General features: G+C 45.8%; 1 long non-coding RNA gene across 1 annotated transcript in view; it reads left to right on the forward strand.

Moving 5' to 3' along the window:
• LOC148134092 (uncharacterized) overlaps positions 1 to 5,613 on the forward strand; it is a 78,534-nt gene extending 72,921 nt beyond the window's left edge. Inside the window, exon 3 of the long non-coding RNA XR_015755918.1 lies at positions 4,771 to 5,613. This is a non-coding gene — a long non-coding RNA (uncharacterized LOC148134092). The remainder of the gene's footprint in view (positions 1 to 4,770) is intronic.
• The last annotated feature ends 387 nt before the right edge of the window (positions 5,614 to 6,000 follow it).

The following is a 6,000-nucleotide window of genomic DNA, read 5'->3' on the forward strand; positions in this document are numbered from 1 at the left end:
GATCCCTGTTCAGCGTGGGGAAACTTGCAGCCCGGGCTGGAAGTGACAGGATGTGCAGCTCCTATCCATTTACAGCTCCATCTCTCCATTGTTGCCCTGACAAGGGGATGTTCTGGGTGTGAACATCACTGCCAGAGAGAGATGGCGGGCGAATCACTTTAAATCTCACCACATGGGAGGGGTTTGGGAAATAGACAGAGAGGGGGAGACTGAGAGACAGTGTTATGGAAGGTTGTGTTCCCAGGTTTCAGAATGCTGAAAAGTAGACACTTCGATAACATCCTGTAACAGGAGCCTGTCTTCCTAGGAAAGATGGGTAAAAGTGATATTGGTGTGAGGTCAGATGATGGGGAGTTTTGGATGAGCATTTGTTCTACAACTTTGTAAATGGAGTCCTTCATGGCTGGAGGTAAACACCAGCACCAGATGCCCCTGGATATTCCGTGATCCCTGACACTGATGTCATCTTTAAAAGCCCAATGGGCAACGATTGAGCTTTCTCTGTTTGGAGCTACCCTGCACAGTTTACCCCGAGCATGGCAGATTACACCACAGTTTGTCAACAATTACACCACGGTTTGTCGACAGGGGCACGGAGGTCCTGGTGGATGGGCTAGTACAGAGGGGGACCATTCTCTTCCCAGAGGCAGCGACACCACCAGACCCACCGAGCATGGTCTGAGCTCACCACCCAGCTCAGTGCAGTATCTGCAGTATGAAGAAATGTCCAGCAATACAGGACAAGCATCTTTAACCTTCCCAGCTCTGTCAGGATAAGGGTCACCGTATTCTCTTTGCTCCCTCACAGTCACTGTAAATCTGTTACAGCACCGACCCCCGAACAAGGCTCATGGTCCACCACTCTCACTGCCGCATGCTGCACCTTCTCTCTCTGTCTCTGTCTTTCTGTCTCTCTGTCTCTCTCTCTCCCTCTCTCTCCCCCTCCCTCCACTTCACCCCCACACTAATAACACTGCATGGATACAACACTGTGGACTGACTCCCTCCGGACACTTCACCATGACTCCCTCCCCACCTACACTAACACTAACAGCAGGACACCCACTCCCACCCTCACTCCCTCCCCCCACTTCTCCCATTTCAGAAGAAACAGCCTGGAATAGGACAGGAAGGGCCTATCCGGGTGGTGGGGTGCCCGATATCCATTACCTCACCCGCTCCCTTCGCCATGTGTGGAGGACCCTGGTATGAGCCGGAGAGGACCAGTACACCTCGTGTGGAGATTCTGAAACATCCACGTTCCACCGACCGAGTAAGGAGCAATGTTCAGTGAAGGGCAATTCTCACTTTAAACCCACTGGCAGCTCCGTTTCCCCCCCCGGCACAACTTAGAAGCCGTGGCCCTGATGCCATCTCCCTTTTGTGTCGAGCTGGTACACATGGAATTCCCCGGTCTCGGTGGGCAGGAGGGTGGGCTCACATCACATCGTCACCACCACGTCCCAGGAAGGGAGCACGGAGGCTCCATCCTACACCTCCCCCTGTAAACAGCTCAGATACTGAAACTAATCTGTGATAGTTCCTGCCCTCCCCACTTGTCCTGACATCTTCAACAATCTGTGCTCATATACACGCAGCGCTCTCTGTTCCTGCAGCCCCCTTATAATGTCACAGCCTGGTTTAAACTGCCGTTCATTGTCTTTCCTACCAAAGTGTATGATCTCACACTGCTCTGCACTGATCCCCATCTGCCATAATCCCGAACACTATATCAACGTGTGATTGTCCTGTTAGAGTTCCACACTCTCCTCCATAGACTTCAGACTTCTTCCAAGTTTGGTGCCATCTCCAAACATTGAGATTGTTATAGCGTCACAGTCCCCATGAAACAACTGAAATCCTGCCCCACATACACGAGTGTGAGCAAGTGAAATACTGATATATTCCGATGGACAAAGTAGAATAATGACATGCTGTCAATGGAGCAACAAAAGTCCTGACACACACCAGACGGAGCAAATGAAATATTGACAAACCACAGAGCAAAAGAAATCCGGATAGGTCCCACTTCTCGATATTCATCCGGGTATAATGTGATGAAGTTGAAAGTAGGTACTGTACCTTTAAGAGAGATGGAATGCTGTTCTGAACTGAGAGCGTACAAGCTCCTGTGGTATGAGAGGATGGCAGACCCAGACACAGTATATTGCTATCGAGCTGGAGTTGGGTAATAAGCAGTTAAAAGAAAAAGGGTCCCAGATTTGTGCATAGTTGATGTAAAATGTTCACTTTCAGAGTGAAAAAATAAATTGATGTTTTTATTTCAACAGTGGAATTTGGCAGATCTGTCCATCATATTTTAACAGTTTACAAGGCGAATTAAGCATTTCTTTATGTTACATTTAAGTTACCAGATGAGCTTCACGCGGTGTCCTCACCATTCCCTTGTGTGTATCTGTGTGTCTCTGTGTGGGGCAGGTCTGGCAGTCTCTGTGGGGCTTAAAGTGATTCAATGCCACCCTCTGCTGGCCTCCACACGCCACTGCACAGGCATTGGCAGAGGATGAAAATCAGCAGGGATTCATTCAGAGATGGGGAGGGCGAGGGCAGCTGCTCACAGCACCATCCAAACTGATGTCTTATCCATGTACTGATCTAAATGTCCTTTAAACGTTGCAACTGTCCCTGCTTTCACCACTTCCTCAGGAAGTTCATTCCAAATATAAGCCAGCTTCTGTAACATAATTATCTCTCATGTCTTTCGTAAATCTTTTTTCCTCGCACCTTAACAATCCCTCAGTTTTGAATCCCCAGCTCTAGAGAAAAGACATCAGCCCTTCAGCTTCTCTGTAACCCGCATTATTTTATAAACCTCTGTAAAGTTACTGCTTAATTTCATATTCTTCAGTGCAAAAAGTCCCAGCCGATCCAGCCTTTCCTATTCGCTCACTCCCTCCTTTCCCAGCAACATCAGGGTTAATCTCTTCTGAACCCTCTCCAGTTTAATAATATCAACGTCAGTAATATCAAAGTGAATAGTCAAGTTATTTTCTAAGGGTATGGGGAGTGCAAAACTAGAGGACATAGGCTTAAGATGAGAGGGGAAGCATTTAAAAGTGACCTAAGGGGCAGCGTTTTTACCCAGAGGGTGGTGTGCCTATGGAATGAGCAGGGTGACCAGACTGGACACAGTATTCCAGAAGAGATCTCACCAATGTCCTGTACAACCACAACATGACATCCCAATTCCGATACTCAAAGGTCTGTCCTATGAAGACATGTGTGTTAAACACCTTCTTAACCACACTATCTATGAGATGCAAATTTTAAAGAATTATACCCGACGGCCTAGGTTTCTGTACTACAGCACTGTCAAAGGCTCTACTTTTAATTGTATAGGTCCTGCTGTTGTTTGATTTACCAAACCCAATACCTCGCATTAATCCAAATTAAACTCCATCAGCCGCCCCTCAGCCCAGTGAGTGATATTACTGTCACCTCCCCCTCCTCCTTCAATTTTAAAACGCCCATCCGTCTCCAGGATGCCAACACACTCCGGCCTGGATTTCCACAAAGACCCTGAGCTTGGGTTGCCTTGTATGATTAGGGGGAGGAGGGACAGATTGCAGACACAGTCAGTGGGGAGGAGAGGCTGGGCAGTAATCAGCGGTCTGGTGTTATTTCATGGTTTTAGGAAATGGGGAGTCGCACATGAGAGTTGGGTAAGAGTGATCGGTGTTTTGGGGTCAGAAATTAAGGTCTTCCTTCATCTCTGGTGTTCAGTAATAAATATCTATTTGAGACCCTTCATTGGGCAGAGTATGGCTGCAGGATTTCTTTCCTTAATATTGCAGACTACAGATAATAGCAATTAAAGATATTTATAGTTAATTTCGATGGCACAGCACGTACACTCAATATCTTACAGTTGAGACAAATATCTTGCATTTGTTTAATAATACAAAGTGTTGTTCTAATTCAGTAATGGTAACTTGATTATAATAAATCCACACCAAGCTGAAAATGTGCACTAAAATATGACCCAAAATCTGGGGATGGTAGTGTGGTGGGTAGTGTCCCTGTCTCTGAGCCAGAGCTCTGGATTTGATTCCAATTCCTGAACTTGTATGGTAGTATTCCTAGCTCTGGGCTAGAAGGCCTGGATTCAAGTCCTGCCTGTTGCAGAGGTATGTCCCAGCATGTCAGGACAGTCTGATGAACAAACACACAGGATAATACTGTTACAGCTTTATGGGTATTGCTGAGTGATGCTAGTATCCCTATCTCCGGGCACAAAGGTCCAGGCGCAAAGGCCATAGAAGTGTCTCAGGATACATCTGAACAAACTGATTAAAATGGATTTAGAATTGTGACCTGATGGAAAAGGAAGAGGTGTCAGTATTGCATTTCAGAATTTAGGCCCAGGATGACTGAAAGTACAGCCATTCGTGTTGATTGGGGTCACATTTCGCAGCAGAAAAGGTTTATAAAATCAAAATGGTCATGGATAAGGTGAGTAGTCAGGGGTTTTTCCCCAGGTTAGGGGCGTCCACAACTAGAGGCCATTGGTGGAAAGTGAGACGGGAAAGGTTTTGAGGAGGCGTAGAGGGCACCATTTCACACAGAGGGTGGTGTGCGTATGGAATGAGCTGCCAAAGGAAGTGATGGAGGCTGGTACACCTACAGCATCTGGGTACTGAGAGACCTGGCGAGCTTTTCTACCAATTTCTGTATTTGTTTAAAAAATGCATTCAGTTTAACACAGGTATTCTGAATAAATTAAACATTTTTATCTTTTTACTGACGCAGGGACATATAAACATATTTCAAATTGACCGAGACCATTTTCTGCGAAGTGTATGGCTCTGTGTATGACAGCAGCAATGATGCACCGACATGGAACAGAGAATGTGATGGAGACATAGTTTGGACAATGTACAAGGAGACCTCACATGGTCCAGTTTGGGAGAGGATGACATTACCGTGTGATTCAATTCAGAGAGGGAGAAAATGTAAATGCCTGAAAAGGAACGGCCTATTGCACTCTCTCTCCTTCATTGTTCCTCATCACAGCAATGTGTGCGAGCTAAAAAAAAACCTCTACAGTCATCGTTACCATTCTTATTTTTATGGAATCCGTGCAGTGTAGAAACATGCCCTTCGACCCAACAAGTCCATACCAACCTTCCCAACCCATTTCCCTATATTTACCCCTGACTATTGCAAATAACCTAGAAATCCATGAACACTATGGACAATTTAGCATGACCAATATACCGAACCTACACAGTTTGTGGTAGGAAACTGGATCACCCATTAGAAGCTCACACAGACAAGGGGAGAATGTGCAAACTCCACACAGACAGTAACCCAAGGCTGGAATCGACCCCAAGTCCCTGGTGCTGTGAGGCAGCAGCGGTAACCACCGTGCTACCCTTTGGATGATCCCTAACCAGAATTCACTGGAATCTACTCAATGCCGAAAGCAAAGGGAATTCAGCCAAATCCAAACTCTCCCAGGATGAAATCCCATTGCTAGCAGCTTGTATGAGTACAATATCTTCAGAAGCAGAATAACATTTTGGACAATCTCACAATTTTTCCTTTGTCATGAGTTCCAATAATATTTGGACCCAAGTTCATTAAAGTTAAAATTGCAGAGATTGTGTGTGTGTGTGTGTGTGTGTGTGTGTGTGTGTGTGTGTGTGTGTGTGTGTGTGTGTGTGTGTGTGTGTGTCAGTGTTTTTAGAAAGGCAAATATTGATTGTATATTTGCAATACCCAAACAGTTTGCCATTCATCTTTCCATCACAGTTTTGAGTAACATTGCTCCGGATCCTAAACGTGTTGTTTTAGCAGATTAAAGAAACTAGCCTGACTTGTTCCTAAAACTGACCCTGACCCAATCTGAGACCAATATCATCGGCCATCTCACCAACCTGGTTACATTTAACATTTGTTGTGAGCAGTGGAGGAGTGGGACGAGAAAAGGAAACAGTGACCCAAAAAGCCGTGGAACTATAGACCGGTGAGCCTGAT

This window comes from Chiloscyllium plagiosum, unplaced genomic scaffold (genome assembly GCF_037043375.1).
Source record: "Chiloscyllium plagiosum isolate Xiang-an unplaced genomic scaffold, Cpla_swu_hap1 HiC_scaffold_86, whole genome shotgun sequence".
Classification (NCBI taxonomy): Eukaryota; Metazoa; Chordata; class Chondrichthyes; order Orectolobiformes; family Hemiscylliidae; genus Chiloscyllium; species Chiloscyllium plagiosum.